This window comes from Nycticebus coucang, chromosome 4 (genome assembly GCF_027406575.1).
Source record: "Nycticebus coucang isolate mNycCou1 chromosome 4, mNycCou1.pri, whole genome shotgun sequence".
Taxonomy (NCBI): Eukaryota; Metazoa; Chordata; class Mammalia; order Primates; family Lorisidae; genus Nycticebus; species Nycticebus coucang.
In genome coordinates this window covers 91,391,892-91,419,111 of record NC_069783.1, presented here as the reverse complement: position 1 = coordinate 91,419,111, position 27,220 = coordinate 91,391,892, and the positions used below count along the sequence as shown (strand labels likewise).

Here is a 27,220-nt window from a genome sequence, read left to right as displayed (position 1 = left end):
AAAACTGAGGGCGGCGCTTGTGGCAAAGTAAGGCACCAGCCCCATATACCGAGGGTGGCGGGTTCAAACCCGGCCCTGGCTGAACTGCAACAAAAAAAATAGCTGGGCGTTGTGGCGGGCGCCTGTAGTCCCAGCTACTCGGGAGGCTGAGGCAAGAGAATCACTTAAGCCCAGGAGCTGTGTGATGCCACGGCACTCTACCAAGGGCCATAAAGTGAGACTCTGTCTCTACAAAAAAAAAAAACCCTTGCTCTCCTGTTTCCTCTTTGCCACGTGATCTCTATACAGGCCTCCTCTGCTTGACTTTCTGTCATGAGTTGAAGCAGTCAGAGACCCTCACTAGATGCTAACAGAATTATAAGTCAAATAAGCCTTTTTTCTTTATAAATTACCCAGCCACAGGTATTCCATGTTGGGGACACACAACAGACTAAGACAGCAATATAAACAAGCCTTGACCTAACATCATACTTGATGGGGAACACTGAAAGCTTTTCCTTGAAGAGCAGAAACAAAACAAGGATGTCCACTCCCACCATGTCTATTCAACATCGTACTGGAAGTCCTAGCTGGAGAAATTAGGTGAGAAAAAGAAATATGCCAGCCTCTGACTGGAGGCCATGGCTGTAGAGGCATGAGCCACTTGAAAATGGTGGCCTGCAGAGCTGGTGAGAGGGAGGAGAGGGGTGGCTACCCTAAGAAACCTTGAACTTGAAGATGGTGAGTAGCCAGCCAAGCAAGGTATAATCTAATTCAGGAGGTAGGCTGAGGTAGGTATGGTGTTGTGTAAGAAGCAGTTATCAGGGCGTGGTGGCTCACGCCTGTAATCCCAGCACTTGGGAGGCCAAGGCGGGTGGATTGCCTGAGCTCACAGGTTCCAGACCAGCCTGAACCAGAATGAGACCTTGTTTCTAAAAATAGCTGGGCATTGTGGCATGTGCCTGTAGTCTCAGCTACTTGGGAGGCTGAGGCAAGAGAACCTCTCTCTCTCTCTCTTTTTTTATTGTTGGGGATTCATTGAGTGTACAAGAAACCAGGTTACACTAATTACATTTGTTAGGTAAAGTCCCTCTTACAATTGTGTCTTGCCCCCAAGAGGTATGTCACACACAGTGAACCCCCATACCCTCCCTCCTTCCCTCTCTCTGCTCTTCCTTTTCCCAATCCCCTCCTTCCTTCTCACTCCCTCCCCTTCCCCCACCCTCCACCGTGTACTAGGTCATCAATTGTCCTGATATCAAAATTGAGTACATAGGATTCATCCTTCTCCATTCTTGTGATACTTTACTAAGAATAATGTCTTTCACTTCCATCGAGGTTAATACGAAGGATGTAAAGTCTCCATTTTTTTTAATAGCTGAATAGTATTCCATGGTATACATATACCACAGCTTGTTAATCCATTCCTGGGTTGGTGGGCATTTAGGCTGTTTCCACATTCTGGTAAATTGAGCTGCAATAAACAGTCTAGTACAAGTGTCCTTATGATAAAACGATTTTTTTCCTTTTGGGTAGATGCCCAGTAATGGGATTGCAGGATCAAATGGGAGGTCTAGCTTGAGTTCTTTGAGGGTTCTCCATACTTTCTTCCAAAAAGGTTGCATTAGTTTGCAGTCCCACCAGCAGTGTAAAAGTGTTCCCTTCTCTCCACATCCATACCAGCATCTGCAGTTTTGAGAGTTTGTGATGTGGGCCATTCTTGCTGGGGTTAGATGGTATCTCAGAGTGGTTTTAATTTGCATTTCTCTAATAATTAGGAATGATGAGCATTTTTGCATATATTTGCTAGCCATAGCAAGAGAATCTCTTAAGACCAAGAGTTGGAAGTTGCTGTGAGCTGTGATGCCACGGCCCCCTACCTAGTGTGACAAAGTGACTCTGACTCAAAAAAAAAAAAAAAAAAGAAAGAAAAGAAAAGAAAGAAAGAAAGACCTCAGCACCGATTGTGGAGAAGAAAATTCAATGCCATGCACATGAAAATGTTGAACTATCCCTTTGTGAGTTCTGGGCACTAAGCAGCATGAAGAGCCAACTAATCATGATTCACTGGGAGGAATGCATCCTACAAAAAGATGGGAGGAGGGGTATTTGCGAAACTTGGTAAATGTAGAATATAAATGTTTTGGCACAGTAACTGAGATAACGCCGGAAAGGCTATGTTAACCACTGGGATAAAAATGTGTCAAATAGTTTATGAAGTGAGTGTATGATGCCCCATAATCATATCATTGTATACACTTATGATTTAATAAAAAAATTAAAAAAAAAAAAAAAAAAAGATGGGAGGGTGCAAACGATGTCCCATGGCTCTAATTCTTCCCTTTTTTTACAGCTTGTAGAGATTTCATTAAAGGGAGAAATTGCCTTTGATCCCAGAAGAGCCTATTTGTGGTTTGTGATGGATTTTTGTGACGGAGGGGCAATGAATGAGTATCTGTTGTGCAGAAAGCCCCGCCGTTAAACTAATACCAGTTTATGCTTCAACTGAGCAGTGCCCTGACTTTCTTGCATAAAAACCAGATCAACCACCGAGATCTTAAGCCTGATAACATCCTGATTTCTCAAAGCAGGTTGAATGCCAGTGACCTGGAGCGTGGCCAATTTTGATCTAAGTAAAGTTTGTTCAGCCTCTGGGAGGAACCCAGAAGAATCTGTCAGTGTGAACAAGTGTTTCCCTTCCACAGCATGTGGAACAGATTTCTTCATGGCTCCCAAAGTGTGAGAAGGACATTACAAAGCAGAAGCTGACATCTATGCTCTTGGGATTATCATCTGGGCAACGCTGGAAAGGGTCACATTCATGGACACAGAGACAAAGAAGGAATTCCCAGGGAATTATGTAAAACAAGGAACTGAGATCCTGCCTGTTGGGGAAGCTCTTCTGGAAAATCCCAAAATGGAACTTCTTATTCCTGTGAAGAAAAAATCTATGAAAGGGTGAATGAAATAATTGATTAAGGAAATACTGGCTGCCAACCCTCAAGACCGTCTAGATACTTTTGAACTAGAACTCAGATTAGTACCAATTGTGTTTAAAGATAGCAGCTGGGAAATGTGACACATATTATTTGCAAATATTTTGGATGATATGCTGCTTCTTGCCCCCAAGGGGTGTGTCACACACAGTGTGCCATCTTATGTGGCTGAAAAAAATATAAAAAGTTGAACTCAGAAGAGCCCATAGCTCAGTGGGTAGGGCGCTGGCCACATACACCGAAGCTAGTGGGTTAGAACCCAGCCCAGGCCAGCTAAAACAACAATGAGAACTGCAGCAAAAAAAATAGCTGGGCATTATAGTGGGCACCTCAGCTACTTGGGAGGCTGAGGCAACAGACTTGCTTAAGCCCAAGAATTTGAGGTTGCTGTGAGGGCAACATAGTGAGACTCGGTCTCTAAAAAAAAGCTAAACTTAACCTTGTAAGGGTTTAAATTTTATTGTGGGGTGGTTTTTCCTTCATTTTTCTTAAATCCAAGCTGGCCATTTTATTAGTATGTTTCAAATGTATATTATCAATGTGGGTATAAATTTTTTTGGAATGATTATTGGTAGAAGTTTGGCAGGAAAATTCTCTAACAGCCAAGAAAAGATGAGGTCTGGTTTTTTGGGGTTTTTTTTTGAGACATAGTCTCACTATGTTGCCCTCAGTAGAGTGTTGTGGCGTCACAGTTCACAAGAACCTCAAATTCTTGGGCTTAAGTGATTCTTTTGCCTCAGCCTCCCAAGTAGCTGGGACTACAGACGCCTGCCACAATCCCCGGCTATTTTTTTGTTGCAGCTGTCACTGTTGATTTTAGCTGGCCCGAGCTGGGTTCAAACCTGCCAGCTTCGGTATATGTGGCTGGCGCCCTACCCACTGAGCTATGGGTATCTCCCAAGAAGTCTAGTTTTCTGGAAATATGTCTCTCAGTATTTTAGACATTCCTCATCAGTACTAGGAATTTCTATGAAAGAGGAGGTTTGATGCTGGTAAAGCAACCTTTGAAACTTTATAAAGGAAACATATATGTATATATTTATGCATATGTAAGAACAGGAATATGTGCTTTTTGCATTCCATATGAAGAAAACACTACTCTGTTACATTATTCGATGTAGGTTCAGGTTTTTGAGATTTGTTGGTGAAATCAGTGATGAAAAATAAAAGAAGCTTCCCTCATTTTCCTACCATGTTCCTCCCTCTGATTACACCATATTAAGGTTTTTTTCCTCCTATTTTTGTAATGATATAGCTTTTTTTTTTTTTAAGGTATCATTTTGAAGAGTCTAAAATTACCCTTAAACATAAATGAAATTAAACATAAATTAAACATTTATTAAACATAAATGAAATTAAGTAATCCAAGGCTGCTGAAGTATGTTTGAGCTCCCCAGTGCCCTCTAACTGCAAGAATTGAATTAGTCACACAGTCATAGGGTAGCATTTGGCAAGGACATTGGTGAGTCAATCAAACTTTGTTTAGGTGGCTGAGCATTTATTTATCCAATTAAACCACTGCATTGGGACATAGCTGCACTTGATCTTTTATAATCTGATGTGAATCTGAACACAGGATACTTCCGTTTCTGAAAACTTGCTTTATATGAACTATGATACTTGATATATTAATTTTTGATTTCAAGACTTTGTTGTCTAAGCCTCAACATGAAGTTGCCTACCCTGTTATGTCTCTTGTTGAATCACTAGAGTTCCTTTCTTTTTGGCACCGATGGAGTTTTGTCTTGTCTAATCTAAATGTTAATCACCTTTTTCTAAAGAGATCGTACTGGGAATTCTGGGAAGATGGCCGACTGATAGCAACCCTCAGCAGAGGCTCCTGAGCAGAGGAAGAAAAACTGGACAGAATCGGACTCTATGAAGCCAAAGGTGGTGAGCTGAGCCAAAAAAGAAGTTTAGCAAGCTGTAGCTCCTAGGGAGAATTCAAGCAGGTACAAAGCCCATCACTAGAGGATGAGAAACCCCTCCCCCAAGCAGGGGGGCCTGCTGCAGGCTATCTGTGAAGGAGCATGGAACAAAAGACCTCTCACTTTACCTCGCTGGAGAGAACCACGAAACTCCAGGAGAGAACCACGAAACTCCAGGTCTGTTTCTCCAGGGAGGTCCCACTTATGAACCTAGACACTGTACCACCAGGCATAAAATCAAACAGATATTTTCCCCCACAAGTCCAAACTCCCAGTCCAGCCTTCCCCCTGGCATGGCAGTCTGAAGTTCTGCCCGCTGCAGAGCGCAGAGTGTTTGGTCTTTTCCTGAGAGATCTGGGCATAGTGTGGACCACCAACCATCAGGACAGAATCTGTGACTAACGGGGAAGACAGAGGGTGTGGGAAGAAAGGGACACTCGGTGGGAGGAGGAGCAGTCCCTGGTTATGACTATGCCCGGCCAATGGTGGTGTTGACCCTCGGTTTGGTGGGTCAGGGTGCAGAACCCCCAGTTCTGATGGCACCCACAGCAGGAGAGTGGTTACCCTGTGTGGACTGAGTTTGGCAGACAGGGCTGGTCCCCAGCCCCTGCTGGGCCTGAGAGCAGAGGCTTGCTAGGCGTGGACTGAGACCTGAGAATAAGGGTGTGGTCCCCTGGGGTTCCAACGGAACCCCCCAGCAGTGGCTTACTGGGTGTGAACCAAGACCTGAGGGCTAGGGCGTGGTCTCCTGTCTCCAGCAGGGCTAGTGAGCAGAGGCTTACTGGTGAGGAATGAGACCTGCGGGCCGGGTGCAGTGCCCTGACTCTAAAGAGCCTGTGAACAGAGGCTTGCCAGGCTGTGGACTGAGGCTGGCAGGCAGGGGTATGGTCCCCTGATTCCAACTGGTCTGGCAAGCAGAGGCTAGTTGTGTGTGGACTGTGGGAATTTACCTAACAAAGGAAGTGAAAGATCTCTATAAAGAGAACTATGAAACTCTGAGGAAAGAAATAGCTGAAGATGTTAACAAATGGAAAAACATACCATGCTCATGGCTGGGAAGAATCAACATTGTTAAAATGTCCATACTACCCAAAGCAATCTACAGATTTAATGAAATACCTATTAAAGCACCATTGTCATACTTTAAAGAACTTGAAAAAATAGTACTTCATTTTATATGGAATCAGAAGAAACCTCGAATAGCCAATACATTACTCAGAAATAAGAACAAATGAGGAGGTATCACATTATTGGACTTCAGGCTATAGTATAAATCTATAGTGATCAAAACAGCATGGTACTGGCACAAAAACAGTGATAGATTTATGGAACAGAATAGAGAACCACGAGATGAACCCAGCTACTTATTGTCATTTGATCTTTGACAAGCCTATCAAAAATATTCAGTGGGGGAAGACTTCCTATTTAACAAATGGTACTGGGTGAACTGGCTGGCGACCTGTAGAAGACTGAAACTGGACCGCCACCTTTCACCATTAACAAAAATAGATTCTCACTGGATAAAAGATTTAAACTTAAGACATGAAACTATAAAAATACTAGAAGAGAGTGTGGGGAAAACACTTGAAGAAATTGTTCTGGGAGAATATTTTCTGAGGAGGACCCCCCAGGAATTGAAGCAACACCAAAAATAATTACTGGGATCTGATCAAACTAAAAAGCTTTTGCACAGCCAAGAGCACAGTAAGTAAAGCAAACAGACAACCTTCAGAATGGGAGAAGATTTCTGCAGGTTATGCTTCTGACAAAGGTCTGATAACTAGAATCTACAGAGAACTCAAACTAAATAAGAAAAGAATAAATAACCCCATTTTTATGTGGGCAAGAGACTTGAACAGAAACTTCTCTGATGAAGACAGGCGCCTGGCCTACAAACACATGAAAAAATGTTCATCATCCTTAATCATCAGAGAAGTGCAAATTAAAACCACTTTGAGATATCATCTAACTCCAGTAAGATTAGCCCACATTACAAAAATCCCAAAACTACAGATGTTGGTGTGGATGCAGAGAGAAGGGAACACTTCTACACTGCTGGTGGGAATGCAAGCTAATATGACCTTTTTGGAAAGAAGTTTGGAGAACACTCAAGGAACTAAAAGTAGACCTACAGTTTGATCCTGCAATTCGTCTACTAGGTATATACCCAGATGATCAAAAATTATTTTACAACAAAGACATTAGCACCAGAGTGTTTATTGCATCCTAATTCATAATAGCCAAGACGTGGAAGCAGCCCAGTGCCCACAAACCCATGAATGCATTAACAAATTGTGGTATATGTATACCGTGGAATACTACGCAGCCATAAAAAATATGGAGACTTCACATCTTTTATGTTTACCTGGATGGAGCTGGAACATATTAGTAAAGTATCTCAAGAATGGAAAACCAAGTATCCAATGTACTCAATACTACTATGAAATCAATACATAATCACCTTCACACTCATATGAATAGTAAAACATAATATAGTCCAGAAAGTAGAAGGGAGGGGAGGGAAGGGGGGATATGAGAGGAGGGAAGGTATTTGGAGGAACCTCACCTAAGGTGCATGATGCACCTTTCAAAACTATTAAGAAATGAGTATAATTGTGATGGATGTGTTACTTAGTTCAATGTAAGCATTTCACATTATATATCAAAGCAGTACCCTGAACCCCATAAATGCATCAATGTACAAAGTTATGATTTAATAAAATAAATAAATAAATAAAGAGATAATACTTCCAGTGTGGCAAATGGGTAAAATACTGTTACGACAATTACTTTTCAATTATAAAAGTTATTGATTTCATACAATCATTTGGTATCATCTGTGTCAAACACCAATAGACTGTTATTTCTCTGGAAGTTTAATTTTAACTTTATATCATTGTCTCCAATTTGTTTTCCTGTAAATGCAGATAGTTAAAATCTAAGGAAAGAATGCTTTCCTAAAACAAAACATTAACCTTTAAGTTAAACAGACTTTATGCTGTATCTAGATTAATCTTCATAAAGTTCTAAAATCTTTGGTCAAAAGTAAAATAAAATAGTATTAGCATATTAAATTATTGACAGTTTGCCTAATCTCAGTTTTTTTGAACTTCCACAACTTTTAGAATATTGCTGTTATAATTTTCCCCCATTTAAAAGGTGTCCAGAGGATAATAGAAAGTAAACATTACAAAAAATTGGTAATACCTAAAATTTCTAGCCTATGTGTTATTTGACCTGAAAGTTTAAAATTTCGACTGGACTGTTTTTATTGAAATAAAACCTCTTAAAATGAAAAGTCTTACACCTTTACCATCATTCTTGAGCTAACATAAGGATCCTTTTAGAAATTAGAGGTGGAAATACATTGGAACCTAATAATAATTGACCCTCTGGACCACCAAATAAGTTTAACACAGGTCTTTCTAAGTGAATTGTGTTACTGTGAGTAAGAAAAAGCACCATTTTACTGTCTTGTCCATAACGGGGCACTTCAGCAGAAATTCACAGGGGATGGCATGCTGGATCTTCATTTGTTCTTCAAATATCTGTGTGCTTGGAGCCAGTTTCCTAAGTACATAGTTTCCTGCCTCATTTTAAATAGTTAACAATTATAATCTATTTTGAAAGATTTTACCTGTGAGGTAAAATTCTTTCTTTCATTGGGGATAAGAGTGTGAGATGATCAGGGAGATTCTTCTGGAATTGTCTCAAGTCCTTGTATTCTTAATAGCTTGTGATACCAAGCAAAATAAAGTAAATTCTTCTTTCTTCTTTCAGTCAAAGGTATTTATCACTGTGTGCTTAGCAGTAAAGGTCATTTGATAAAATGACAATTAAAAAATGGCATTTAGGCTCGGTGCCTGTAGCACAGTGGTTATGGTGTTGGCCACATACACCGAGGCTGGCGGGTTCAAACCCGGCCTGGGCCAGCTAAACAACAATGGCAACTGCAACAACAAAAATAGCTGGGCGTTGTGGCGGGCGCCTATAGTCCCAGCTACTTGGGAAGCTGAGGCAAGAGAATCTCCTAAGCCCAAGAGCTGCAGGTTGCTGTGAGCTGTGACACCACAGCACTCTACCAAGGGTGACAAAGTGAGACTGTCTGTAAGAAAAAAAAAAGTCAATATATTTTATGAAGGATTTATAAAAGGGGTGAATGATTGTAAATCATTGTTCATGACAGTTTTTTTTTTTAATAAAGTGAGTTTCAAAAAAAAAAAAGGAAAAAGAAAAAGAAATAGGCCAATAGGTCCGAGGCAAATCCCTTTGGACCTCCAGTAAACTTATAACATAGTATACATATATATAAAAGACATCACCACATTTCCCAAAATAGAAAAGGAAAAAGTAAAGCATCTGTTTGTAGATGACTTGATCTTATATATAGAAAACCCTAAAGACACTACAAAAAAACTGTTGGAACTAATAAATGAGTTTAGTAAAAAAAAGTCAATATACAAAAATCAGTTGTGTTTCTGTACACTAACAATGAACTAGCTGCAAAAGAAATTAAAGAAATAATCCCATTTATAATAGTGTCAAAAAGAGTAAATTGCTTAGGAATAAATTTAACTAAGGAAGTGAAAGATCTGTATACTGAAAACTATAAAACCTTGATAAAAGAAACTGAAAAAGACACAAACATATGGAAAGATATCCAGTGTTTTTGGATTAAAAAAAAATTAGCATTGTTAAAATGTTAATAACAACTCCATCTACAGAGTCCTGTTCTGACTTCAGGTAAGCTGGATCCTTCATCTCTTTCCCGTTTTTCCTTTTCTTCCAGGGTTGCTTTTGGGGTTCAGTAATTTCTGGTTCAGAGCCCTGAGACATAGTTCTCGATCTTTTCGTTTTACAGATGCTCACATTGCTTGTGTCCATATTTAACTCTGTCACTTGGACATTGTCTTCTTTCTTCATTTGGCCTTTCTTCTTCCTTTTCTTTTCTCTCCTTCAGCTACTCTTAAGGATGGAATGGGCTTATTTTTTACTGTTATAGGAAATATGCTAGGTTTTCTTGGGGCTTCCTCTGGGGAGTTGTTAAGAAACTCCGTAGCATTAGCTGCTTTTTCTCTTGTTTCAAATTCCACCAAGGCAAATCCCTTTGGACCTCCAGTAGACTTACAACAAAGTATACAGATATATAAACAGCATTACCACATTGCCGGAATACTCTTTCGATCTAGCTGTGATTAAGATTTAGGGAAGTAACTCCCCACACACTGTTTATCCTCATCCTTTGGTCTTTCACCCAGAGGCTTTTTTTCCTTCTAATTCTGGTGCCTTCTATGAAATAATAAATAATAAATCCAGTTCTGTAACAGCTGACTTTTTCAAAGCTCTGGTTATTAACTTCCAGTAAGTAATCTTTTCATTTTGTTAAAAGAAATGAGAAGTGATACAGACGCATATCCATAGCTAGATTTTTCTATCTGCTCTCGAAGAAATCTATTTTTGTAGAAGATTTGCATGCCCAAACCAGAAGTCCACTTGTGTAGCAATATCTTCAAGCACCTGTTTTCCTCAAGGCCATTTCTCTTTTTTTTACTTCCTTTTTCTTTTCAGTGCTTTCTTCTTTTATCGCCTTTTCTTGATTTCTACTTTAGTTTCCATTCTCCATTCAACCATTCAATTCTCAAAACACAGGGTCCAATACTCCACCCCTTCCAGTCTTCTGATTTTAGTCATGATTGCTTCCCTGTCATACAGTAAGTCATGCAATGAGCCACTGAAAGTGTGTGACATATATATACAGAGGGTGCCAAAAATATGTATACACATTTTAAGAAAGTAAAAAGCTGTATTAAATTTGTAATACTCAAGTAACATTTGACTTCTGCAATTAAAAGAGATACTCAATGTGACTTGTATTCTTTTTTTATTGGTATATGTTGGGTACTACTTTTTTTTTTTTTTGAGACAGAGTCTTACTTTGTCACCCTCGGTAGAGTGCCATGGTGTCACAACTCACAGCAACCTCAGACTCTTGGACTTAAGTGATTCTCTTGCCTCAGCCTCCCAAGTAGCTGGGACTACAGGCACCTGCCACAATGCCTGGCTATTTTTTTTTTTTTAGAGACAAGGTCCGGCACTGGTTTAGGCTGGTCTCGAATCTATGAGCTCAGGCAATGCACTAGCCTCGGCCTCCCAGAGTGCTAGGATTACAGGCATGAGCCACTGCACCTGGCCTGGGTACTACATTTTTAATACAGTTAATTATTTTCTTAAAATGTGTATACCTTTTTTATTATCCTATCTGTGTAGATATGTTTTAGCCCTAAAAAAGGGGAATGCTGCCATTTACAACATCATGGATAAATTTGGAGGACATTAAGTGAAATAAGCTAGGCACAGAAAGACAAATACTATATGATCTTACTTACATGTGGATGTAAAAAAAGTTGAACTGGCTTGGCGCCTGTAGCACAGTGGTTACAGTGCCAGCCACATACACCCCGAGGCTGGTGGGTTGGAACCCAGCCCAGGCCTAAACAACAATGACAACTGCAACAAAAAATAGCTGGGCGTTGTGGCGGGCGCCTGTAGTCCCAGCTACTTGGGAGGCTGAGGCAAGAGAATCGCTTAAGCCCAGGAGTTGGAGGTTGCTGTGAGCTGTGATGTCACCGTACTCTACTGAGGGTGACATAGTGAGACCGTCTCAAAATACATAAATAAATAAATAAAGTTGAAACATAGAAATAGAAAGTAAAGGAATGGTTGTTAGGGGCTGGGGGACCATGGGGAAATAGGAAAATGTTGGTCAAAGGATACAAAGATGAGTAAGTTCTGCAGACCTCATGTACAGCATGGTGACTATAGTTAATAATAATGTATACTTGAAATTTACCAGGAAAGTAGATTTTAAGGGTTCTCACCACATCCATGAAATTGTAACTATGTGAGGTGATGGATAAGTTAATTAGCTTGATTATGGTAATTATTTCACAATATATACATACGTATATAAAAATCACATTGTACACCTTAAATGTATACATGTTTTTAACCTGTCAATCATAGCTCAATAAAGTTAAGAAATAAAGACATGTTTTTTGTATTTTTTTTTTGAGATAGAGTCTCAAGCTGTCACCCTGGGTAGAGTGCCATGGCATCACAGCTCACAGCAACCTCCAACTTCTGGGCTCAAGGGATTCTCCTGCCTCCGCCTCCCAAGTAGCTGGGAGCACAGGCACCCACCACAATGCCCGGCTATTTTTTGGTTGCAGCTGTCGTTGTTGTTTGGCGGGTCCAGGCTGGATTCGAACCCACCAGCTCAGGTGTATGTGGCTGGCGCCTTAGCCACTTGAGCCACAGGCGCCAAGCCAAAGATGTGTATTTTTATTTAAAAAGTCTTAAGTTTAATTACATACAAATAAAAAAGCTTCTGTATGACAAAAGGTACTATATAAATAAAACAAAAAAGCAAGATGATAGATGGAAAGTGGAGACTTTTAACATACATAACAGAGGATGGAGTTTTGGTGTTGAAAGGTGTAAAGCACTCATTCCTACCATCAGTGGGAAAAACCCAAATAGCTCCCAATGATAGTGCCTAAGATCATATACAGGGAAATCAGTCCATGTGGCCAAAAAACAAACATGCAAATAGATTATACCAGGGTCTGAAAAATGCAAATTAATACAATAATAAGATACCAATGGAATGGAAATTGATTGGATGGTGAATTTTAGTTAGAAAAAATTTCCACTATGATCCAGGACAAGGCAAGGATGCCCAGTCTTGTACTCCCTTCAACACCGTACTGCAATAGTAGTCAGATAAGAAAAAGAAACAGTTATGATGGCTTGGTGCTTGTGGTTCAAGCGGCTAAGGCACCAGCCACATACACCCTGAGCTGGTGGGTTCAAATCCAGCCCGGGCCTGCCAAACAACAATGACGGCTGCAACCAAAAAATAGCCAGGCATTGTGGCGAGTGCCTGTGGTCCCAGCTACTTGGGAGGCTGAGGCAGGAGAATTGCTTGAGCCCAGGAGTTGAAGGTTGCTGTAAGCTGTGATGCCATGGCACTCTACCCAGGGTGACAGCTTGAGGCTCTGTCTCAAAAAAAAAAAAAAAAAGAAACAGTTATGGTTATGGTGCCAGCCACATACACTGAGGGTGGTGGGCTGGAACCTGGCCCGGGCCAACTAAACAACAATGACAACAGCAACAAAAAATAGCTGGGCGTTGTGGCGGGCGCCTGTAGTCTCAGCTACTTGGGAGGCCGAGGCAAGAGAATCGTTTAAGCCCAGAGTTTGAGGTTACCGTGAGCTGTGATGCCACAATACCCTACTGAGGGCAACACACTGAGACTCTGTCTCAAAAAAAAAAAAGGAAAAAGAAAAAGAAACACAAGGCATTCAAATCAGAAAGAAATAAAATTATCTCTATTTGCTGATGATAGAATCCTATAAACAAGAAACACCATAGATTTCACACACAGAAAAAAACCTCTTAGAACTAATAAACGTGGGCGGCGCCTGTGGCTCAGTCGGTAAGGCGCCGGCCCCATATACCGAGGGTGGCGGGTTCAAACCTGGCCCCGGCCAAACTGCAACCAAAAAATAGCCGGGCGTTGTGGCGGGCGCCTGTAGTCCCAGCTACTCGGGAGGCTGAGGCAAGAGAATCGCTTAAGCCCAGGAGTTGGAGGTTGCTGTGAGCTGTGTGAGGCCACGGCACTCTACCGAGGGCCATAAAGTGAGACTCTGTCTCTACAAAAAAAAAAAAAAAAAAAAAAGAACTAATAAACGAATTCAATGAAGTTGCAGGGTACAGAATCAACATACAAAAATCTGTTAACATTTTTATGTACAAACAGCCACCTAACAGAACGGAAATCAAAAAACCAATTCATTTACAATAGAATTAAAAAAAATACCCAGGAATAAATTTATCCAAGGATAAAAAGATTTATGCACCCCAAACTATAAGTCTCTGATAAAAGAAACTGAGGAAGACACAAATAATTGGAAAGGTATCTGATGCCCACAGATAGGAAGAATTAAGAACATCCATAGTACTCAAAGCAATCTACAGATTCAATGCATTCCCTATCAAAATCACAATGACATTCTTCACATAGATATAGAAAAATAGTCCTAAAGTTTGTATGAAACTTTAAAAGACCCTGAATAGCCAAAGCAATTCTAAGAAAGAAAAACAAAATTCAAGGCACCAAACTTCCTGACTTAAAATTATATTACAAACCTATAGTAATCAAACTGTATGGTACTGGCATAAAAACAGACATAGACCAATGAAACAGAATAGAGTCCAGAAACAAATCCAAACAACTAATTTCTGATAAGGGCACTGAGGGGCCACAGTGGAGAAAGTGTATTTTCTTCAATAGATTGTGCAGGGAAATCTGGATTTCCACATGCAAAAGAACAAAATTAGACCCTAATCTCAGACCATAAAGAAAAATCAATGCAAAATGGATAAAAGACCTAACACCTTGACCAGAAACTTTAAAACTTCTAGAAGAAAACAGAGGAGCAAATTTCCTGGACATCAGTTTTGGCAATTGATTTTCTGGATATCCCATAAAAATCTTAGTCCACAAAAGCTAAAATAAATAAATAGGAAAAGTTTTTAAAAAGTTTTACTCAGAACTAAAAGTTTCTACACAGCAAAGGCAAGAGTCAACAAAAGGAGACAGGAGCCTACAGATTGGGAAAAAAATATTATATTTTAGTTCTGGAGATCTATTGTATAACATGGTGACTATAGTTAATAAAAATACTGCATACTTGAAAATTGCTAAGACAGTAGGTTTTAAATGTTCTCACTAGAAAAAAATAAGTATGTGAGGTGAAGATATGTTAATTCGCTTGATTTAACCATTGCACAATGTGTACAAATACATTAATATGTAAATAAAACACAATAAAAGAAATCAATAAGAGACATGTTAAAAAAACAAAATAAAAATAAAACCACATCCAGTCCTGTTAGATGCAATACCATATTAGGTATACATAACCCCGCCTGCCTAATTTTCCCTATTTTTCTGTAGAGAAAGGGGGTGGGGTTGTGTGTGTGTGTGTGTGTGTATAGCAGTGTCTCACTCTTGCTCAGGCTGGTGTCCAACTCCTGAGTTCAAGAGATCCTCCCACCTAGGCCTTCCAGAGTGCTAGGATTATAGGCGAGGGCCATCACCCTGGCTGGGGCTTTTTTTATTTTTCTACAATGATTATGAATTTACACATTGGTTAAAAAACTAAAAAAGAGTTGCTTTTGGAGAAAGTCTGTGGTGCCCCGGCCCGCGGGGAATTCAACGGGGACCTGGGAAACAAAGGGGTCAGTCGAATGAGGGGACAAGAGACACGAAAGAATGAGAGCAAGTCAAGAGTCTGATCAAGCTCCGTCGAGTTTATTGTTTCAGCTGGGCTTATAAGCACACAAACGAGGAAGTAACTAAGGGCTGTTCCTAGCAGGGCAGGGAGGGGGCTAGTTTCTGGAAAATTACTAGGAGAAGGACCCTAAGGCAGGGGGTGCATTTTTGAGGAGATATGCAAGGGGAAAGTACCGTTGCTGTTTATGGTTGAATTACTGAGAATAGTTTGCTCGTAAAATCAAGATAGCAAGGGGCATTCTTGTGATATGTTTTGGCTCCCGGCATCTCCTCCCTTTTAGTTTTTTAAATTGTTGGGGTCTGTCAGTTGTCGGCGTAGAAGAGAGGGCATTAACCTTTTGGGGGGAAGTATTGACCTGATTCCTCCCGCGGGCATAATGACCGCATGATAAGTTTGAGCGTCTTTTGGGGAGGAGAGGAGAAATTTTTACGACGCTAACCTCTATGCAAATCAGGTTTGCTTCCAAGGGACTCAGAGAGGCTGTTTATGCCTTCCCTCTGCAGTGTCTTTATTGCACCCCGTAAAAAGGTACCCAGGTTGTACTCACATATGATGGTGAGTCAACGTGCATAGCTCTGAGTGCTTACGCGGTTCCCGGAGGAATATCTTCGTTGGCAAGGCCCCGGTCTGCAAGGTCGAGTCTATGATAATGGACTTGAATGGGTTTTGATGCCAGGGAGTCAATCTGTGATTTGATAAAATTCATGATTTTGTTAAGAATAATGGGTCCAAGGGTGATTATTAATAGCAAGAATAAGGGGACCTGCAAGGGGCATGAGTAAGGAGTACATGGAGGATTTCCATCACTCGTTTGCCTCAGAAGAAAATTTTTGTTTTTGTAAATCTAAGCTAAGCTTATGAAGTTTGTCAATCTGTGTTTTCATCAGTCTAGTTTTCAGTTAAATAAAAGCGCCAAGCGAAGGGCTTGGTAACTGCTGGAACAGGTTGGCCCAGTGCCGGGAGGCAGAAGATCAGGAGATAAGGCAGCATCATGGATGGAAGTCCGTGGTTCTGGAAGGGAAAGGAGAAAGATAATCTCAGGGAGGTTTTTCTCCCTGGATTTTAGAATTGTTATCAATTTGTTTTACTAATCTTTCAGGCAGCCATCTGGCTGCATGTTCTTTCATATTTGGACTGCACATAATTAGTCTTACTTGGGCCAGGATGTCTCTGCCCCAGAGATTGACTGGGAGGCCAGGCACAACATAAGGTTGGACAGTACCAGTGTTGCCTTCCTCGTCTGTCCATTTGAGGATTTCAGCACTCTGTTGGGGGTTGGAGGTTTGGCCAATACCCCGGAGATGGGTTAGGGAAGTAGTGAGGGGCCAGGAAGGGGGCCAGTATTTACTGGCGATTACTGTGGCGTCTGCCCCAGTGTCAAGTAATCCTTCAAAAGTTTTGCCGTTTAATTGTAGCTTAAGGAGGGGTTTTTCTTGTGTGATTTGTCTGACCCAATAGACATCAGAGGAACCGAGGTTATGAGTACCCCGGGTTTTTAGAGAATAGGGATGGTTGGAGGGTAGGAGGGGAAGTAATATTAGCTGAGCTATTCTTTGGCCTGGGTGAATGGTTATAGGGCCGAGGGAGGCGGAAGCAAGTATTTTAATTTCTCCGGGGTAATCATTATCAATGATGCCAGGGGGAATAGTGAGGCCTTGCAGGGTGGTACTGGCACGGCCAAGAAGAAGTCCGAAAGTGTTGGGGGGCAAGGGACCATAAACCCCAGTAGGGAGGATTTGGATGCCCATTTCAGGTGTTAGTATTGCGCCGGTGGAGGAACAGAGGTCCAGTCCTGCGCTGCCGGCAGTTGCTCGGGAGAGGGAGAGGAGGGTTGGACTTGAGGGGGCGGGTTTTGGGGGACAAACCTGATAGCCCCAGGGGTTTGTGCCCGTTTGGGGGCCAGGGGCTGGCCCCGTAGGAAGTTTCCCTGCTTCTGAGGTAAGGGATTGCCTTGGGCGTCTGTTTTTGAATGGCATTCGGACGCCCAGTGTTTGCCTCGTGGACAAAGAGTGGGCGGTATGGGTCGTTCGGCCTTAGGGGCCGTGCAGTCTCTAGAAAAGTGTCCTGGTTGTTTACAACTAAAACAAGTTTTTGGGTTGTTTCCCTGAGCGAATTCTTTAAGGGCGGCTTCAATAGCGAGTCCCATGGAGTGAGCGGTGCCGATACCTGCACAAAGTTTAACATAATCAGAAATGGTCTTGCCGCTGCGGTGAGGCCGTATGGCGGCTTGACATGGAGGGTTTGCATTTTCAAATGCGAGATGTTTAATGAACTCGCTTTCATTTTCTTGTTGGCCGACGAGCCTCTCAGCCGCATCGGTAAGGCGGCTGATGAAATTACTATAAGGCTCGTCAGGGCCCTGTCGAATGTTGGCCAAGGAGGTAGTTGCCGATCCCTTGGGAGGGAGCTTTCTCCATGCTTTAAGGGCAGCATTCTGTATTTGGGCCAGGAGGCCGGGGGAAAATTTAGCTTGTATGATGTTACTATCATAGGGACTATGTCCCATGAGTTTATCCCTAGTCCATTTCTTGGAGGTCTTATTTTCGAGATTACGGGCTGCTGTTTCTTTGCAGTTATCAGCATATTCGGTTCTCCAGAGGACATAATCACCTCCAGGCAGGGTGGCACGGGTTATAAAGAACCAGTCATTTGGGGTGAGCCACCGCTCGCTCAGAGATTCAACTATAGATATAGTGAAAGGGGCTGTGGGGCCATAGAGGGACACAGCAGTTTTTAATTCTTTAACATGCTTGAAATTCAAGCGACGATATTGCTGATCGGTAGTTTCAGCTTTTTCAGCATCTGAGTCAGAGGCCTCGTGGTCATTATCTGAGGCTTCATCTGCCGAGGGGTGTTCATCCCCATCAGAGGGGGGTTTTGGTTCTGATTCGGAAGGGGGATTCCCTTTTATCTTAGTTACAGGAAAGGCGTGCAGCGCCTTTAAAGGTTTTTCTTTTGAGCTATGTTTATGGAACGTTGGGGTGGGGGGGGGAATTTTTAGCTCCAATTCTAAAGCACGTAATTCTTGAATGAGTTGTAAATGTTCCTTTTTTGTTTGGAGTAAGTCCTTAAGGGAGGAGACCTCTTGACATAGTTTGCGTTTGACATTTTCAATTGGCGTATCTACGCCTAGAATTGGAGCACAAAATGGAGGGGCAGAAGCATAAGAAGGGGGATGATTTAGGATGGAAGGGAAGGGAGGCCAGTCAGAATGGTGATACTTAGCGGCCTCCTCTTCCCGGGTGGTCGTTTCTTCGGGCGAGAGGGAGTTGGGAGGGGGCTCCTCGAGGGAGGGGTATAGGGAATTAATAGGAGGTTTGAGAGGTTCAGGATTGGGGGGAGTGTCAGACTCAGGCATAGGAACAGAAACAGAAGGGCAGACTGAGGGTGGTCTTGAGTGTTCTTTAAGCACCTTTTCTCCTTCTTTAACAACTTCTTGGATATCAGGCCATTGGTTGTAAGTTTTTAAAATATCATAGATCAAGTTCCAGTAGGAAAATGCCTGAACGGGGATTTTTTCAGGGCCAAATGTTCTATAATAATCTTTTAGACAATCACCGACTCTAGTCCATCTCAGAACATCAATAGTGCCTTCTTGGGGGAACCAAGGACAGATATCACCAATAAAAACAAAAAATTTATAGAGATCTTTTTTCTTTACCCGAATTCCTCGTGTCTTGAGGGACTCCTTGAGTCCCTGAATAAACAAGTCATGTTTACTTAACGTTTGTCCCATAAACTCGTTGCTTTCTCTTACCTTGACGGATCAGACTCGCAGGTGGGCAATTCTGCGGCGATCTCAGTGAGGATCTTCACTCACGTCCTTCTTGTGGCGCGGCGATCACAGTGCGGATTTTCACTCACAACCTTGGTGTTGCGGCAATCCAATGATAAGGGTACCCTTACTGGCAGCAACGTTCGATGACACCCCTGTACCCTTGCCCCTCGTCGGGCGCCAATTGCCCCGGCCCGCGGGGAATTCAACGGGGACCTGGGAAACAAAGGGGTCAGTCGAATGAGGGGACAAGAGACACGAAAGAATGAGAGCAAGTCAAGAGTCTGATCAAGCTCCGTCGAGTTTATTGTTTCAGCTGGGCTTATAAGCACACAAACGAGGAAGTAACTAAGGGCTGTTCCTAGCAGGGCAGGGAGGGGGCTAGTTTCTGGAAAATTACTAGGAGAAGGACCCTAAGGCAGGGGGTGCATTTTTGAGGAGATATGCAAGGGGAAAGTACCGTTGCTGTTTATGGTTGAATTACTGAGAATAGTTTGCTCGTAAAATCAAGATAGCAAGGGGCATTCTTGTGATATGTTTTGGCTCCCGGCACTGTGGTCCCTCAAAAACTTAAAAAACACTGAAGGAACATATGACCCAGCAATTCTGCTGCTGAATATATACCCAAGGTAATTGAAAACATGTCCATACAAAACTTGTACACAAATATTGATAGAAGATTATTCATAATAGCCCAAAGTGGAAATGATGACTCAAATGTGCATCAGCTGATGAATGAATAAACAAAATGTGGTATGTCTCTGCAATGGAATTTTTTTGTTTTAGGATGGGGTCTGGTTGTGTTGCTCAGGCTGGAATACCGTGGCCATTCACAGGCATTACAGTACGCTACAGCCTGGATCCTCCAGGGCTCAGCCTTCCAAGCAGCTGGGATTACAGAGGTGCCATCATGCCTGGCTCATCCTTCAATGGAATCTTATTCAGCCATTAAAAAAAGAACAAAGTGTTGATTCATGCTACATGATAAACCTTGAAAACATTATGCTAAGAGAAGGAAGCTAGTCACAAAACACCATGGACAGTTCATACGATTCCATTCGTAAGAAATGTCCAGAATAGACAAATCTAGAAACAGAAAGTAAATGAATGGGTTCCAGGAGCTGGGAAGAGGTAGAAATGGGGAGTGACAGCTAAGGGGCATGGAGTTTCTTTTACGGATGAGAAAAATATTCTAAAATTGATTATGCTGGTAATAGCACAACTTTGAGAACATAGTGCTAAAACTGTTGAACTGCACATTTAAAAATGGTGACTATTATGATAATGTGAGTTATATCTCAGTTAAAAAGTTATCCAACAAAACAAAACCACTCCACAATAGAAGAATAAAGTGGCAGTGAGAAAAACAAACAACAAAACAACCAAAGAAGGAGGAGGAGGAGGAGGAGAAGGAGAAAGAGAAAGAGAAAGGAAAGGAAAGGAGAAAAAAAGGAAGGCACTATTAGCCCTGGGAGCAGGAACAGCTTGAACAGGAGGCGCTCTTTGAACTGGTCTTACAGGGCGTTTAAATGCCTATCTGGAGAGGCCAAGGGCACCCAGAAGACGGGCGGACACAGCACTGCAGAGATGGAAAAGTGCAGGATGGCTGGGGATCTCTGAGGAGGTCAGATTGGCCCAAGCAGAAGGAGCGGGAAGGGGGGTGGGCCTGAGCCTCTGCACCCCCGTGCCCCAATTAGGATGCCTGCAGGGTGGCGGTGGGTGCCCATGGTCATCTGGCTGCAGGAGGGCTAATACAGCAGGGGGTCACTGTCACCAGATCTGTCCCGTGCCTGTCGCACACTGTGCTTGTTAGAACTCTAGGAAAGAGGCAGGCTGCTGTTAAGTTTCACTTTCCTGGAAATCTGAGATTTACAGTTTCCCTGTTCTGAGGAGAGATCAGTGGATTAAAGCAATTGAAGAGAGCATGTAGTGAATCATTGTCACGAGGATTCTTAAACACAGTGAAAGGAAAACACAACTGTAATCAATGATTGTGTTACTATAAACAGAAAGCCAGGACTGGGTCCAGGAACCCGCTAAGGGGCTTTCCTTGAAGTGAGGGGAAATTCCCCTGTCCACACGACTTTCAGGTCAGGCTTTCAGTTAGATCAGCTGGGGTGAGAGACCTCAGTCTAGAGATAATGAGCCCTCTCCCCAGGGACCAGGTCACTGTGTCACCTGCCCTGTCCCTCCCATTATACGCAGGGCTTCAGTGTGTGGTCCTCTGTGGGGCCCCCATTAAGACATGCACCTTGGTCTCCTAATTGACACCTTCTCTACCCTCTCCCAAACCCCAGCTGCGTGCACAGGCTTGGCACCCGCTGATAAGATGTTTAGGAAATTCCACTTGGCAGAAGTTCACAGGCAAAGCCTTGGGGTTGGAGGAGATGATTCCAGAGCCCAGGACCAAGGGAAAGAGAGCCAAGCACTGTTCCATCCTCCTTGCCAGATCAGTGTCTACTGCCACTGCCCTGTCCCCCAATCAAAGAAAGGGTCAGTAGGGTTCCCGCAGAAGCCTGAAGGTGGTGCCTCTGTGACTTTCTGGGGAAGCCAACCTGTCCCTCTCAGATTTGCATGAAGTGGGGGTGAGGCATAGCAGGTGGGAATGTTCTCATTTTATATCCAGGAACACTGAGGCCCAGAGACTGTCTGACTTGCCCAAAGCCACACAACAGTCCATGGCATTGTCAGGGCTATGTCTTGCTGAATCCCAGCCAAAAGACCCTTCTGCCTCAGGCTAAGCCATCTGGGGCTTGACACGGATGCAGATCACCTGCATGGTCCTCATCTCTCACCAATTGCCCCCCCCCCCCAAAGCTCAACTTGGACACAAAAGTTTGGGATGGAAAGACTGACCACAAGAGGGGAGCCCTTCCTACTCCCCCACTCCCCGCCCTAATCATCTCTCTGGATTTCTCTTCAGGAGCCTTCCTGACTCCCTCTGATTCACTTAGATTCTGCTGACTGTGGAGAGACTCAAGTAAACTTTGGTTCCTCCCCTGTTCACTTAGAGCAGTGTTTTTAAGCTCCCCACCCCCACTCATGGTAACAAAGAGATTTTATTTAGGAAGAAGAAAGGGAAAGTTTAGAGCACTTCCAAAGCAGGTCCCTCTCATGAAGGAAAAAAAGGTGAGAGAGACCGTTTTTTAACCTTTTTTTTATCTCATGGCACACTTGAACCTAAACTTCCTCATGTGGCATACTTAAATTATGTTGATCAAATAAAAGAGTAAAAAAAAGGATATACCTCTTTTGATTTATTTATTAACACAAAATGCACTATCATGGCCAAAAAATAAAACTAAACAATTTATTATAATTTGTAATACAAAGATAACAATTATAATTCTTTTAAAAACGTATTTTATTTACTTTTCTGCTTGTTATTGTTTAACATTTAATGAGATATTTGAGCTTCACACTTTTTAGAACATCTTCTTTGCAAGGTCAAATTTTGGACAGGTATACTCTTTTTTTTTTTTTTTTTTATTGCAGTTTGGCCAGGGAAGGGTTTGAACTTGCCACCTTCGGTATATGGGGCCGGCGCCCTACTCACTGAGCCACAGGCACTGCCCGGGACAGGGATACTCTTCAATCTTCTTCCAAGAATTCTAACTATAATCAATTTTTGTTTTTAATATTATTCATTGCAGAAAAGCTCACTTCACACAAATATGATATTGAGAATAGAAGAAGTATTTCTATCGCTTTTTTGGTAATATTTGGAAATTCACCCTTGAGAGATAACTAAAAAGTTGTAATATCTGTTGTTGAATATTTTAGTTGCAATCCTCTGTCATTTATTTCTGTTAAGTCTTCCTCTTCTGTAATATTTAATTTTAAATTTGGTGATGTGCACATACTTAAAACAAAGGGATTTCTCATCTAATTCAGGAACATTATATCAAGTGTAGGCACAGGAAAATATTTTTCAAAATTTGTGTACAATAAATCTGAAGTTTGTAAAATTTGTTCAATAAGATTTTTATCCAGTTTACACCTTTTCACTAGTTCAAAAATTTCTACCGCATTTTCTCTTTTAATCTTTTCCTTCCAGGGAAGTAATTTTTATCTGAAAGCATTAATTTTATCTGTAGGTATAAGAATATTTTTATGATGTCCCTGCATACTCTTATTAAGAGTATTCAAACACTGAAATGAACCTGCAAGAAATATGACTTTATTACACCAAACCTTGTCACAAACTAAATTGTCTAATTTAGAATTTTGCATTTCTTTTTATTTCATATCTTTATTAAATTAAGTTTTATGTTCCCCCTTTTTTTTTTCATTTTTAAAGTGGATGAGTGCCACACTATATTTTTCCTATTAAAAAGCAAAACTCAACGGAGTGGCTTTGATGGCCCCCTGGTGGTTCTGTCCATTGGTCAGTGGTTCTTTTTTTTTTTTTTCCGCTGAAGGATGAGCTTTTTTTTTTTTTATTGTTGGGGATACATTGAGGGTACAATAAGCCAGGTTACACTGATTGCAATTGGTAGGTAAAGTCCCTCTTGCAATCATAGAATTTTGCATTTTTTAAAAGGTTGATACTTTTTCTTTTAATTCACAAAATCTTGATAGAACTCTTCCTCGAGATAACCATCTCACTTCCATAATGCAACAAGAGCTGTATATGAGAAGCAGCCATTGAAGAACATAATTCTTCAAATAATCTTGATTGCAATGGCCTGCTTTTTATGTATATATAAATAATAATTATAATAGTGTCATCTAGGATCTCTTGTAATTCAGGCGCTAATGATTTTGACATAAGCATTTCTCTGTATAGAAAACAGTGCATAAACATAATTTTTGGATCTTTTTTTGTGTGAGTGTAATAAATTATTTTACACCTCTGGACACAGACAGGGCTCCATCTGTACAAATACTTATGCAGGAATCCCAAGACAAGTTATTAATTATTGATCAAATGGAAAATATCTTGGCTTTTTGTTGTTGTTTGGAGTGGTTGACAAAATAAAGACTGTTCTATGATTTCTTCTTTACAGACAATCTACTGAATGCGAAAAGTTGAAGTTTACCACTGATATCAATAGATTCATCCACATGAATTGCAAACTTGTTTACTTCTTTGAGGTGAGATGTTATTTGAAATTCTATATTTTTAGGCTCGGCGCCTATAGCTCAGTAGCTAGGGCGCCGGCCACATACACCAGAGCTGGCGGGTTCGAATCCAGCCTGGGCCCCCCAAACAACAATGACAACTACACCCAAAAAATAGCTGGGCATTGTGGCGGGTGCCTGTAGTCCCAGCTACTTGGGAGGCTGAGAAAAGAGAATTGTTTAAGCCCAAGAGTTTGAGGTTGCTGTGAGCTGTGACGCCATAGCACTCTACCGAGGGTGACATAATGAGACTCTGTCTCAAAAAAAAAAAAAAAGAAATTCTATATTTTTAGATAAATCTTAAGATGCTAAGAAACTGTATTATCTGAAGGCAGAATTTTTAAAATTTCCTTTTCACATTCTTCTCCATACATTGTTTTTACAATTGCACAGCAGGCTGATAAAATAATGGACCCTGAAATTGTATGAGATTTCATTTTCCTAGCTATGATTTCTGCACCTTCTTGTGATTTATCTGATATCATTGCATATTTGGTCTGTATTTTTGCTTGTTTAGTATTACTGAGTGCAAGTTGTTTGAAATATTCCACAGGCTTTTTGGACAAGTGGGAATATCTGGATTATAAATGCTGCTTTAATGCGCTAGGAGCCATAGCTTCACTTGCTAATGTTTCACTACAAATTATGCATGTGGGCCGGGATGGATTTACTTTACTACATATGAAACTGGTTTTAATTTAGTTGCTGATGATGCACAGGATGAAGCAGTACTCTACGCACTAGTATTGTCTTGCCATTTTTGTTTCTTTACTAAAAACTTGTTCGTTATAATTGAATGCTATGTAATAAATATAAAAAAGTCAAATTGAAAATAATAAAAATAAGTAAATAAGCTCATACTTAAAAAAAAAACAGGTATTAATTAAACACATATGGAAATTTTTCAAAACTAGGAGTTGGAGGTAATTGTGTCCAACTATTTCACTATTTCACATCTAGACAGAACCATAGGACATGTTCAGTACCAGCTACACCGCCTCACTACGTCAGGCACACTGAGGGATTGCTGAGTCACACGGCTTCATTCATTTTGGGTGATTTTGACATATGTCAGTGTTAATCTGCAAATCTCTGCCAAATTGTGCTATCTGTGAATGTGTCTCAAAACCTTAGTTTTCAAGGTTACACTCCATCCACTTAAGAAATAAGCCAGTGTTTATTTATTATAACAATAAAACATTTATTATAACAATGATGTACTTGTATAATTAATTTAAAGAGATTTTAGTTTGTATGTACCTTTACTGTGCTTTGAACGTCTTTGAAAATAATTTAATTAATGATCTTTAAAAATTTTTGTGTACGGTCTCAGGTTTGACAGGGACTTGACTACACATAAGAACCATGAGCTCCCTAAAAGGAGAAACCCAGGTGTCTCAGTATGCTTTCTGCTCTATATAAGAATATCACAAGACCGGTCATTTATAAAGAAAAATAGTTTATTTGGCTCATAGTCCTGGAGGCTGGGAAGTCCAGGAGCATGGTGCTGGCATCTGGCAAAGGTCTTCTTGCTGCACTGTTCCATTCACAAGACAGAAAATAAGAGCCAAACTTATCCTTTTATCGGGAGTCCACTCTCAATGTAAGTAACCCATTCCTGTCACATGGTATTAATCTGCTTATAAGGGCACTCGTGACCTAATCACCTCCTAAAGGTCTCACCTCTTAATATTTTCACAATGGCAATAAATTTCAACATGAGTTTTGGAGGAAGCATCAAAACCCCAGCACCAAATGTTATACTGGAGAAGATACCCTGCCCTGTCCTTCCACAAATGGAGACTGAAAAGGATGTGATTCTTGGTTAAAAGGGGCCAAGCAGCCCCTTGGGTTATCCTCAGCAGAATCCTTTCTTTCTTTCTTTTTTTTTGAGACAGAGTCTCATTTTGTTGCCCTTGGTAGAGAGCCATGGCATCATGGCTCACAGCCTCAAACATTTGGGCTCAAAGTAATTCTCTTGCCTCAGCCTCCCTGGTAGCTGGGACTACAGGTGCCCATCGCAACGTTCGGCTAGTTTTAGAGATGGGGTCTCACTCTTGCTCAGACTAGTGCCCTCATGGTCCAGAGTCCCATAATTGTGTAGCAAATGGATGTTTTCCCTGCCACAAGGAAATGTCAGGACAGTGTCCTCTTAGTGGGATGGACTGGGGCTTCCCCCTGACAGGATAGAGGCTGCCTTTTACACCTCCAGATACCTGATTCTGTCAACATGCAGTGGGTGCAGCTGCCTCACCAGTGCGGGTACATAGTTACCACTACTCTTTGCAGTAAAGCCAGTAGAGATTCACATGAAACAACCAAATGCCTGTGGCTGCCATAGAAAGGCCTGATTCAAACTTCTGCTATGGGAAGAGCTGACAGACAACTCCAGTGTCCCCCTATGGACTTGTGTCCTCAATCTTGCTGAGGCTGTGCTTTCCAGCCTCTGACATGGGGGTCCCAGGTGGCGGTGCCAGGAACATGGTGGGGGTACCAGGGTAGGCCCTTTCCGGTGGGACTCCTATATTGGTGACATGGGCTGGAAGATTCCTCTTGAGCCTGGTCAAACCACTGGCAGTCCAAGAGCATGGTGCTGGCATCTGGCAAGGGTCTTTTTGCTGCACTGTTCCATTCACAAGATAGAACATAAGAGCCAAACTTATCCTTTTATTGGGAGCCCAAAACTGCCAACAGTTTTGTTGGCAAAACTGTCCCACAATCCTAGGCTCTTTTCATCCATCTCTCCTTTCTTGCCCTGTCCTTTCTCAGGGACTACAGGTGCCCACTACAACTCCCGGCTATTTTTAGAGATAGGGTCTCATTCTTGCTCAGGCTAGAAAATAAGAGCCAAACTTATCCTTTTATTGGGAGCCCAAAACTGCCACAGAAGGACTATGTTCCGCGGGGAAAGCCCCAAAGCCAGATGGCCTGGTTTCTAAGCACCAGGCAGGAATCTAAACTTCATTTGGAGGCTTACACCTGTAATTGCAGCACTTTGGAAGGCCAAGAAAGGAGGATTACTTGAGACCAGGAACTCCAGACCAGCCTGGATAACAC

At 41.7% G+C, this 27,220-nt stretch overlaps 1 pseudogene; it reads left to right on the top strand.

Moving 5' to 3' along the window:
* Nucleotides 1-537: 537 nt before the first annotated feature.
* On the top strand, nt 538-3,058 carry LOC128584361 (serine/threonine-protein kinase PDIK1L-like; annotated as a pseudogene).
* The last annotated feature ends 24,162 nt before the right edge of the window (nt 3,059-27,220 follow it).